Source organism: Callospermophilus lateralis, chromosome 15 (assembly GCF_048772815.1).
Source record: "Callospermophilus lateralis isolate mCalLat2 chromosome 15, mCalLat2.hap1, whole genome shotgun sequence".
NCBI classification, from domain to species: Eukaryota; Metazoa; Chordata; class Mammalia; order Rodentia; family Sciuridae; genus Callospermophilus; species Callospermophilus lateralis.
Window position 1 is genome coordinate 30,360,113 of NC_135319.1, and position 12,370 is coordinate 30,372,482.

Genomic DNA, 12,370 nt, shown 5'->3' on the forward strand with positions numbered 1-12,370 from the left:
ATTATTATTGCTGTGTGTGTATGCATGACTGCATAACCAATGTATTTCTGCAACCTGTACACTCAGATAAATGAGAAATTATATCCCATCTGATTCAAATGTATGATACGTCAAGATCATTGTACTGTCATGTGTAACTTTTTAAAACAAATAAAAAAATTATAAAAAAATAAAATGATTAACATTCTTCTTTAAAAAGACTGTAGCTTTCAGATGGTCAGCGTTTCATCTGTATTTTATTTCTTCAGCTCTCCTTGCCAGTTTTTCTTCAGGAGGCTGGATTTGAGTGGATTGGTCAATTTAGTGCCTCAGAGGTGCTGGGTGTTTCTAATGGCTGAACTTCTTTCTGTCCCCCTATATATTCTCAGAGCTTTCTTCCCCATGAAGTCCCTCTCCACACTATATCTTAAGCAGGATATCTAGAGTTCTTATATGATTATTCAGGGCTTCCCTCAGCATATTAGTAGAAGCTACAGACCTTCTTTTGTCTTAAGTAGAGAACTGGAACAGTTTTACTTTCCCTGTATCTTGCTAGTTCAAAGAAGTCACAGACTCAGCCCATATTAAGGAGGAGACAAGGAATGCACAGGTCATAAATGTCAAGAGATTTGGCTTATTTGGAGCCATAAATGTAATAAATGATCAAACTCTCTAATTAGTTATATTTACAGAGTTCCACAAATAAACTCTAAATCTGAAGATATTTTTACTTGGCACACTGATCCTCACACAGCTTACTGTAGGTGAAAGGAAGAGAATGCCATCATGCATGCTGTCATGTGTCCATTTAATGCCATCCTTCATTAATGAACTTGGTCAGTGATGAGACTGGAGGTTGCAGATATTAACTTTTCTGAGTTCATTTCCACGTCTATTTTTAAAATTAGGCATTTATGTGGCTATCTATATTTAATAGCACTCTGTACATAACTATATGACACTAAATTGTTATATTCTTGTTAATATAAAGGCACCTAGATTTACAGTAATGATCTAGTCATGGGATTTATCTTTTCAGAATATGCATGAAAATTAGGATCATTACTATAGTACTTTACTAACAGTGTTACTTGTGAAGTAGAAGGAAGTGATAAAGAATTTAGACATAGGATTCTTTGTCTAACCTGACAAGATGTAGAATCTTATTAGAAATCAAAATACCTTGTTTGTCTCTTCATTTATTAAAAAATAGATTAACAAAAACACTGCTAAGGTAAATTATAATTTTCTCTTTGCCTTATTATCAACTTGCTTTAGCAGTGGTGAATCCTACACTGAAATACTTGAAACCTAAGTCCAATCATGAACATCAGTCAGTTAGTTCCCTGAGAATGAAGCACCTGGGTGATGAAGTCCCCACTCTTTCAAGGCAGACCTCCCGATGTTCACCCGTAAGAACAAAGCTAATGACTCATTGAACAGGATGGCAACATATTTCCTGCTAAATTGGAAGGGTACAAGAAATACTTCCTCCATCAAAGAAGTCACATTTGGAATTCAGAAAGCAAAATGTCGAGATGAAGGAGTAAAAACAAACAGCAAAAACAATGCTGTGTGAGAATTGATATTGGAAATAAACATGATGACATCTACTGAAGAATCTGTGTTACATTTCAGATCAACCCACCTACTACCTGGTCCCTCAGTGTTTGCCCACTCTTTCTACATTTAAAGAATCCAAACTCTCTTGTAAATCTTTTCAATGAGTTTGAGTCTACCATTAGGCAAATGACAAAACCCAAGAAATCACACAGTGCTCTACTTAAGACAGAGGGTCCTTACTTCCTTATTTACATTAGAAGTATTTAATATGAAACAGTATAATTCATAATAAAATCAAGAATTTCTATATTTTAATAAAAAACATCTGTTTATATAAAATTTCTATGCATAAGTCCTAATTCAGCACTGCTTACTGGACTGAGAGAGAATAGATCCTTTGCTTTACCTCACCCCAAGAAATAACAAATGGCTGTTTAATAAAATAATAAATAAATAAACAAAATATAAACAGAAGATGTGAACAAGAGTTGAGGTGTATTCCAGGACTTTAGTCAACTTTTTATTCTCCATTTTTTTTAATGAAATACTATAATCCCATCACACATATAAATGGGTTTTATTGATGGATTACTTCTAAGAAAGACAAACAAAAAATGAAAACAAATGCAAGTAAAGTAACCCAAAGTGTATTAGTTAAAGTTTTCACTCTCAAATGGATCAATATGCTTCCAAGCCTTAGGAGTAACTGTTCCTAATAAAAATGTACACCTGCTCATCATCACATAATCAATACAGTGAATAAACTGCCTGGCACATCTGTCTCTGCTATTCCTCTTCTACCTGCTCTGACTTCAGTAAAAGTCCCATTTCAGTGAACTCAATTATTGATCTTTCATTCCCTTTTTCAACCATTTTTCCCCTGTTACTAAATAAATATAAATTTAAGGTAAATGTAGACATGCACTACTTACAAAGGGTGTGAGAATTCTATTTATACATAAAATTAGAGTTTCCTATCTGACATGCCATGTGTAAGGAAGTGAAGATGTAATTAAAGTTGTGGAAATATTGCCTCTTTGCTCATCGACAACTTAAACACAGATTTTTTTTTTTGCCCTATCATCTGTAAGGGAATAATGAAAAGGAAGTACCTTTCTCTCTCTTTATTCCCTTTTGAAATCTATCCTAAGGGAGCAATCAGCATGAATGGACACATCCCTATGATGCACCCAGTGCTCCCTTACATCATCTTCACTCTCTGACATCTATTGTGAGCATACAGGATGCCAATCCTCATCTCTCCAGTGTAAAATGTAAACTGAAGTAGGTGCTTTCTAGGGATCTGCTCATACGGCAATAATCGGTTCCAAATCTAACCTGGTTTTTAACTCAAATTGAAGAGTTTCCTTTGAAATACCAGATTATCAATAAGCAACCAGAATTTCAGTATTGTTTGGATACTCTGGAAAGAAGAAGGAGTTTCATATTTAAGCTCCAACCATATTAAACCTTAGTTAAATTTTGGCAGCTTACTTTTAAGTAATATAAAAAAGGATAAATAGCAACAGAATAATTTTTAAAAATGGTGATATGAAGATGAACAGTAGATAGTCTAGGTTACATTCCCAGCAAGTGTTCCTCAATGTCCTGTTTTGCAATAGCTCTCAAGTTAGGTTAATGACCCATTTGTCTCAACAGCCAAGTCCACAAGTAGAGACTATAACCAAGCACTGTATTCCTCTGCCCTGACCAAATGTGATGTCTAGATGGACTTGAGTCCAAGCTGTTCCATTCTAAGAGTGAACATTAGAACTCTGGGAGGAAACACTGGTTCAAGGAATACGAAGAGCTTACAGTAATTATCCCCCAAACCCAAGCACAGCGCCCCCCTAGCCTGAGGCTGACATTGCAGAGTCAAAGGAGACGGTCATAAAGTAATTTGAGTTCCTGGGAACACACTGAATTTTTGGATCATACCAAATGCACCTACAGAGTTTTCATGTATATTGTTGAGCTGTCTCCAACAACATTGTATCTGTCTTAATCGATTTATATGTCTATATTGTTTGAATCAACATTTCTATTATCATAGCTGCTGAGTTGGATGTTGAAGACCACCCAAATGCCCATGTGTTAAAGTCTGGTACCTAAGGTGGCTTTATTTGGAGGTAACAGAAACTTTATGATACAGGGCCTACTAAAAGGTTCTTTGGTCATTGGTGTGTGTCCTCAAAAGCAATGATGGGACTCCAATCCCTTCTTATTCTTTTTTGTTTCTTGATTATGAGGTTAGTGGTTTTGTTCTATCACATGTTCCCACCCATTTTATCATGGACTGGAACCTCCAAAATTGTAAGCAAAAATAAATGTTGGTGATCTCAGGCACTTTACTATAGCAATGGAAAGTTTGTTATCATAGTAACCAATAATATATAACTGATGTAGGCTTCAGAGAAAAATGCTTATTATGTTTTTCAGATGAGATTAAAAAAAAGTTCAATATATCTGATACTGTTGATTCATTTTCTGTTGCTTCTCCTAAAATTGTACACCACTCATTCACAACCATTGTCTTAGTGGAAGTGGAAAATGTATTACCTTGCCCTACTGCTGTAACTACAAATTGCTCCTAATGAAAACCAAGGTATCAGGCTGGGGTTGTGGCTCAGTGGCAGAGCACTTGCCTTGCACATGTAAAGCACTGGGTTCAATCCTCAGCACCACATAAAAATGAATAAACAAAATAAAGATATTGTGTCCATGTATAACTAAAACATATTTTTAAAAAACCCAAGGTATCTAAATCATTATTTTTTTCTAACTGAAAATGAAGGAAGAGTTAATGGTAGTGGGAGCTTGAGATATGAAGTTCTTGATGATTATATTGTCCACCAGGTAAGTGTAACTACTTATAATGCAAGAAAAAGAAGCTAATTCAAAGATAATTGCAAAGCTGGGATGAGAGTTAAAGTCCTAGCAGCATGGAGCCCATGTTATCACTGGTCTTGAGTTCTAGTGTCATCACTATCTTTCCTGGAGTTGGGAACAAATTATCCTTACTTTGGAATTAATTTTCCATCATTTGAAACCATAAAATCATAACAAATATACTTTAAAATATTTAAAAAATAATTCTCTTCATAGTTTATCTTCTCATGACACAGACATGTCCAAAATTTATATTAGAAATTTCTTTCCTTCCTTTTATTGCAATTATTTCAATACTTGAGTGACAACTTTTATGTATCTATACAGTCCTTATATTTTGAGGAACAAATATATATATATATATATATATATATACACATACATACATATACATATATATATGATATGTATATCAGTGCTCTAAATATAGCTTCAGGATTTTAAAGCAAGTTATAAATCACTGAAAAGATGTTCTTGTTATTTTTAAGTCAGCAGAAAACTCTGAAGTGAATTACAGCCTTGTAGGCAAAAAAAACAAAAAACAAAAAAAAAAAACATCAATTACTCTTCTGTACTTCAACATCAAGTATTTACCAAGTTGTAGGAAAAGCTTTTTTATAAAGCTGTGTGTAGACAAAAATGTTTTTCTGTGACTATTACATACAAAAGCCTGAATAGTTTGGTCAAAGTCACAGAAAAAAGATTGACACTTTCAAGAAAAAAGCGTTTTAGGAAGTAGATATTTACTGAATTCAGTTCCGCTTCCTGGGCTTAAAAAAAAGAATAAACATTAAGATAACATCTTATAACTATTACTCTTTCTTCTTACTTGCATATAGTACTTTGTCAAATTTTAGAATTTCTTTCCTTTTTTTCAAGAAATGATGAGTGAATGCTTCTTAGACAAAATATTTACATTGTACATATCTTGTTTCTTTATTTCCATGTTTATTTTTTTTAATTAATTTTTATTGTAGGTTGTTCAAAACATTACATAGTTCTTGATATATCATATTTCACACTTTGATTCAAGTGGGATATGAGCTCCCATTTTTACCCCATATACAGATTGCAGAATCACATCAGTTGCACAACCATTGATTTACATATTGCCATTCTGGTGTCTGTTGTATTCTGCTGCCTTTCCTATCCTCTACTATCCCCCCTCCCCCCTCCCCTCCCCTCTTCTCTCTCTACCTCCTCTACTGTAATTCATTTCTCCCCCTTATATTTTTCCTCCTTTCCCCTCACTTCCTCTTGTATGTAATTTTGTATACCCCTGAGGGTCTCCTTCCATTTACATGCAATTTCCCTTCTCTCTCCCTTTCCCTCCCACCTCTCATCCCTGTTTAATGTTAATCTTCTTCTCATGCTCTTCGTCCCTACTCTGTTCTTAGTTACTCTCCTTATATCAAAGAAGACATTTGGCATTTGTTTTTAAGGGATTGGCTATCTTCACTTAGCATAATCTGCTCTAATGCCATCCATTTCCCTCCAAATTCTATGATTTTGTCATTTCTTAATGCAGAGTAATACTCCATTGTGTATAAATGCCACATTTTTTTTATCCATTCGTCTATTGAAGGGCATCTAGGTTGGTTCCACAGTCTTGCTATTGTGAATTGTGCTGCTATGAACATGGATGTAGCAGTGTCCCTATAGTGTGCTCTTTTTAGGTCTTTAGGGAATAGACCGAGTAGTGGAATAGCTGGATCAAATGGTGGTTCCATTCCGAGCTTTCCAAGAAATCTCCATACTGCTTTCCATATTGGCCGCACCAATTTGCAGTCCCACAAGCAATGTACAAGAGAACCCTTTTCCCCACATCCTCGCCAGCACTTGTTGCTGTTTGACTTCCTAATGGCTACTAATCTTACTGGAGTGAGATGGTATCTTAGGGTGGTTTTGATTTGCATTTCTCTGACTGCTAGAGATGGTGAGCATTTTTTCATATACTTGTTGATTGATTGTATGTCCTCCTCTGAGAAATTTCTGTTCAGGTCCTTGGCCCATTTGTTGATTGGGTTATTCGTTATCTCATTGTCTAATTTTTTTAGTTCTTTTTATATTCTGGATATTAGGGCTCTGTCTGAAGTGTGAGGAGTAAAGATTTGTTCCCAGGACGTAGGCTCCCTATTTACCTCTCTTATTGTTTCTTTTGCTGAGAAAAAAACTTTTTAGTTTGAGTAAGTCCCATTTGTTGATTCTAGTTATTAACTGTTGTGCTATGGGTGTCCTATTGAGGAATTTGGAGCCCGACCCCACAGTATGTAGATCATAGTCAACTTTTTCTTCTATCAGACGCCATGTCTCTGATTTGATATCAAGTTCCTTGATCCACTTTGAGTTAACTTTTGTGCATGGCGAGAGAAAGGGATTCAGTTTCATTTTGTTGCATATGGATTTCCAGTTTTCCCAACACCATTTGTTGAAGATGCTATCCTTCTTCCATTGCATGCTTTTAGCCCCTTTATCGAATATAAGACAGTTGTAGTTTTGTGGATTGGTTTCTGTGTCCTCTATTCTGTACCATTGGTCCACCCGCCTGTTTTGGTACCAGTACCATGCTGTTTTTGTTACTATTGCTCTGTAGTATAGTTTGAAGTCTGGTATAACTATACCGCCTGATTCACACTTCCTGCTTAGAATTGTTTTTGCTATTCTAGGTCTTTTATTTTTCCATATGAATTTCATGATTGCTTTCTCTATGTCTACAAGAAATGCCGTTGGGATTTTGATTGGCATTGCATTAAACCTATAGAGAACTTTTGGTAATATCGCCATTTTGATGATGTTACTTCTACCTATCCATGAACAGGGTATATTTTTCCATCTTCTAAGATCTTCTTCTATTTCTCTCTTTAGGGTTCTGTAGTTTTCATTGTAAAAGTCTTTCACCTCTTTTGTTAGGTTGATTCCCAAGTATTTTATTTTTTTTGAGGATATTGTGAATGGGGTGGTTGTCCTCATTTCCATTTCAGAGGATTTGTCGCTGATATACAGGAATGCCTTTGATTTATGCGTGTTGATTTTATAGCCTGCCACTTTGCTGAATTCATTTATTAGCTCTAATAGTTTCTTTGTAGACCCTTTTGGGTCTGCTAGGTATAGAATCATGTCATCTGCAAATAGTGATAATTTGAGTTCTTCTTTTCCTATTTTTATGCCTTTAATTTCTTTCATCTGTCTAATTGCTCTGGCCAGTGATTCGAGAACTATGTTGAACAGAAGTGGTGAGAGAGGGCATCCCTGTCTTGTTCCAGATTTTAGAGGGAATGCCTTCAGTTTTTCTCCATTCAGAATGATGCTAGCCTGAGGCTTAGCATAGATTGCTTTTACAATATTGAGGTATGTTCCTGTTATCCCTAGTTTTTCTAGAGTTTTGAACATAAAGGGATGCTGTACTTTGTCAAATGCTTTTTCCGCATCTATCGAGATGATCATATGGTTCTTATTTTTAAGCCTATTGATGTGGTGAATAACATTTATTGATTTCCGTATATTGAACCAACCTTGCATCCCAGGGATAAATCCTACCCCATCATGGTGCACAATTTTTTTGATATGTTTTTGTATCCGGTTCGCCAGCAGTTTATTGAGGATTTTTGCATCTAGGTTCATTAGAGATATTGGTCTGTAGTTTTCTTTCTTTGAAGTGTCTTTGTCTGGTTTAGGAATCAGGGTGATGTTGGCCTCATAGAATGAATTTGGAAGTTCTCCCTCTTTTTTTATTTCCTGAAATAGCTTGAAAAGTATTGGTATTAGTTCCTCTTTAAAGGTTTTGTAAAACTCTGCTGTATACCCATCCGGTCCTGGGCTTTTCTTAGTTGGTAGTTTTTTGATGGTATCTTCTATTTCCTCAATTGATATTGGTCTGTTTAGGTTGTCAATATCCTCCTGACTCAATCTGGGCAAATCATATGACTTAAGAAATTTATCGATGCCTTCACTATCTTCTATTTTATTGGAGTATAAGGATTCAAAATAATTTCTGATAATCTTCTGTATTTCTGAAGTGTCTGTTGTGATATTGCCTTTTTCATCCCGTATGCTGGTAATTTGAGTTCTCTCTCTTCTTCTCTTCGTTAGTGTAGCTAAGGGTCAGTCGATTTTATTTATTTTTTCAAAGAACCAACTTTTAGTTTTGTCAATTTTTTCAATTGTTTCTTTCGTTTCGATTTCATTAATTTCAGCTCTGATTTTAATTATTTCTTGTCTTCTACTTCTTTTGCTGTTGTTTTGCCCTTCTTTTTCTAGGATTTTGAGTTGAAGTATTAGATCATTTATTTGTTGGTTTTTTCTTTTTTTAAGGAATGAACTCCAAGCAATAAATTTTCCTCTTAGAACTGCTTTCAATGTGTCCCATAGATTCCGATATGTTGTGTCTGTGTTTTCATTTATCTGTAAGAATTTTTTAATTTCCTCCTTGATGTCTTCTATAACCCATTGATCATTCAGTAACCTATTGTTCATTCTCCAAGTGATACATGATTTTTCCTTACTTCTTTTATCGTTAATTTTCAATTTCATTCCATTATGATCAGATAAGATGCATGGTATTATCTCTACTCCTTTATATTGTCTAAGAGTTGCCCTGTGACATAATATATGATCTATTTTTGAGAAGGATCCATGTGCTGCTGAGTAAAAAGTGTAACTACTTGATGTTGGGTGGTATATTCTATATATGTCAATTAAGTCTAGGTTATTAATTGTGTTATTGAGCTCTATAGTTTCCTTATTCAACTTTTGTTTGGAAGATCTGTCCAGTGGTGAGAGAAGTGTGTTGAAGTCTCCCATGATTATTGTATGGTGGTCTATTAGACTCTTGAACTTGAGAAGAGTTTGTTTGATGAACATAGCTGCACCATTGTTTGGGGCATATATATTTATGATTGTTATGTCTTGTTGGTGTATGGTTCCCTTGAGAAGTATGTAGTGTCTCTCTTCATCCCTTTTGATTAACTTTGGCTTGAAATCTATTTTATTTGATATGAGTATGGACACTCCTGCTTGTTTCCGCAGTCCATATGAGTGATATGATTTTTCCCAACCTTTCACCTTCAGTCTATGTATGTCTTTTCCTATCAAATGTGTCTCCTGAAGGCAGCATATTGTTGGGTCTTGTTTTGTGATCCATTCTACTAGCCTGTGTCTCTTAATTGGTGAGTTTAAGCCATTAACATTTAGGGTTATTATTGAGATATGGGTTGTTCTTCCAGCCATATTTGTTTATTTATGTTACTAAACATGGTTTGTTTTCCTCTTTGATTATTCCACTCCCCCTTTACTGTACTACCTCCCGCTGTTGGTTTTCATTGATATTTTCCATTTCCTCTTCCTGTAATATTTTGCCGAGGATGTTTTGAAGAGATGGTTTTCTAGCTGCAAATTCTTTTAACTTTTGTTTATCATGGAAGGTTTTAATTTTATCTTCCATCCTGAAGCTTAATTTTGCGGGATACACAATTCTTGGTTGGAACCCATTTTCTTTCAGTGTTTGAAATATGTTATTCCAGGATCTTCTAGTTTTCAGAGTCTGTGTTGAAAGATCAGCTGTTATCCTGATTGGTTTACCCCTAAATGTAATCTGCTTCCTTTCTCTTGTAGCTTTTAAAATTCTCTCCTTATTCTGTATGTTGGGCATCTTCATTATAATGTGTCTAGGTGTGGATCTCTTATGATTTTGCACATTCGGCGTCCTGTAGGCTTCTAGGATTTGGGATTCTGTCTCATTCTTCAAGTCTGGGAAGTTTTCTTTTATTATTTCGTTGAATAGATTGCTCATTCCTTTGGTTTGGACCTCAATACCTTCCTGTATCCCCATGACTCTTAAGTTTGGTCTCTTTATGTTATCCCATATTTCTTGAATGTTCTGCTCATGGTTTCTTAACAGCTTTGCTGAGCTGTCTATGTTCTTCTCCAGTTGAAATACTTTGTCTTCATTGTCTGATGTTCTATCTTCTAAGTGTTCTACTCTGCTGGGAGTATTCTCAATTGAGTTTTTAAGTTGGTTTATTGTTTCCTGCATTTCCAGGATTTCTGTTTGTTTGTTTTTTATAACCTCTATCTCCCTGTATAATTGATCTTTTGCTTCTTGGATTTGTTTATGTAATTCATTGTCGAAGTGGTCTTTCATTGTCTGATTTTGCTGTCTAATGTCTTCCTTGAGACTCCAGATCATCTGAAGCATGTATATCCTGAATTCTTTATCTGACATTCCATCTGCTGCAGATATTACCTCTTCTAAAGTTGAGTTGACCTGCATTGCTTGTGGTCCTTTCTTTCCTTGTCTTTTCATACTGATCGCGTTTCTTTCTGCTTGGTGAAACTGTTGTGTTATTGATTTTTCCCCCTATATATTTATATTGCTCTTGTATAGCTGCAAAGTCTCCCTCACAGGCTTTGGCGGTGGTTCTGCCCCTGCTCCAATTGAGGCAATGTGCCTACCACGCCGGGAGGCCGCTGTGCCTGTACTTTCAATGGGCCTGTTCTTTTGGTGGTCACAGGTCCGCCTACCTTGCAGGCGTGAGCAGCGGCTTTGCCCCTCCGCTGGCCACTAGGCCTGTTCTGTCTGTCAGTTGCAGGTCTGTCTACCTAAAAGGCGCTGGTGGCGGCTCTGCCCCTCCCCCAACCGGGGCGATGTATCTGGCGGGGCACTGGGCCTGTTTTGTCGGTGGTCATGGTTCTGCTTACCTTGCACACGCGTGGAGCAGCTGTGTCCCTCCGAGAGTTGCTGGGCCTGACCTGCCGGTGGGTGGCAAGTGCGCCTACCTTGCAGGCGCGGGGGTGGCTCTGCCGTTTCGCGGGTCACTGGTCCTGATCTGCCGGTGGGTCGCAGGTCTGCCTACCTTGTAGGCTCGGGGGGTGGCTCTGCCGCTCTGTGGATTGCTGTGCCTGTTCTGCTGGTGGGTCGCGGGTCAGCCTACCTTGCAGGCGCCCGGCGGCTCTGCCCCTCCCCCAACCGGAGCGATGTGTCTGGCGGTCCACTGGGCCTGTTTTGTTGGTGGTCACGGTTCCGCCTACCTTGCACGCGCGTGGAGCAGCTGTGTCCCTCTGAGAGTTGCTGGGCCTGACCTGTCGGTGGGTGGCAAGTGCGCATACCTTGCAGGCCCGGGGGTGGCTCTGCCGCTCTGCAGTTGCTGGGCCTGATCTGCTGGTGAGTCGCAGGTCTGCCTACCTTGCAGGCGCCCGGCGGCTCTGCCCCTCCCCCAACCGGGGCGGGGCGATGTGTCTGGCCGGCCTCTGGGCCTGTTCTGTCAGTGGTCAGGGTTCTGCCTACCTAGCAGGCTCGTGGGGCAGCTGTGCCCCTCCGCAGTTTGTTGGGCCTGACCTGCCGGTAGGTGGCAAGTGCACCTACCTTGCAGGCCCGGGGGTGGCTCTGCCACTCCGCGGTTGCTGGGCCTGATCTGCTGGTGAGTCGCAGGTCTGCCTACCTTGCAGGCGCCCGGCGGCTCTGCCCCCCCCAACCGGGGCGGGGCGATGTATCTGTCCGGCCGCTGGGCCTGTTCTGTTGGTGGTCACGGTTCAGCCTACCTAGCAGGCACGTGGGGCAGCTGTGCCCCTCCGCAGATTTTTGGGCCTGACCTGCCGGTGGGTCGCAGGTCTGCCTACCTTGTAGGCTCGGGGGTGGCTCTGCCGCTCTGTGGATTGCTGTGCCTGTTCTGCTGGTGGGTAGTGGGTCCGCCTACCTTGCAGGTGCCCGGCGGCTCTGTCCCTCCCCCAACCGGAGCGATGTGTCTGGCTGTCCACTGGGCCTGTTTTGTCGGTGGTCACAGTTCCACCTACCTTGCACACGCGTGGAACAGCTGTTTCATTAGTGCCTGGGCACACTCTCCTTGTTTGCCTCCCTCAGGCCCTAAGTTTGTAGAGCTTGGGGCTGAGAACCCCCAGCAAATTTGCTTACCTTCTGGTAGCCACGCCCCCGTATCTGGTGCAA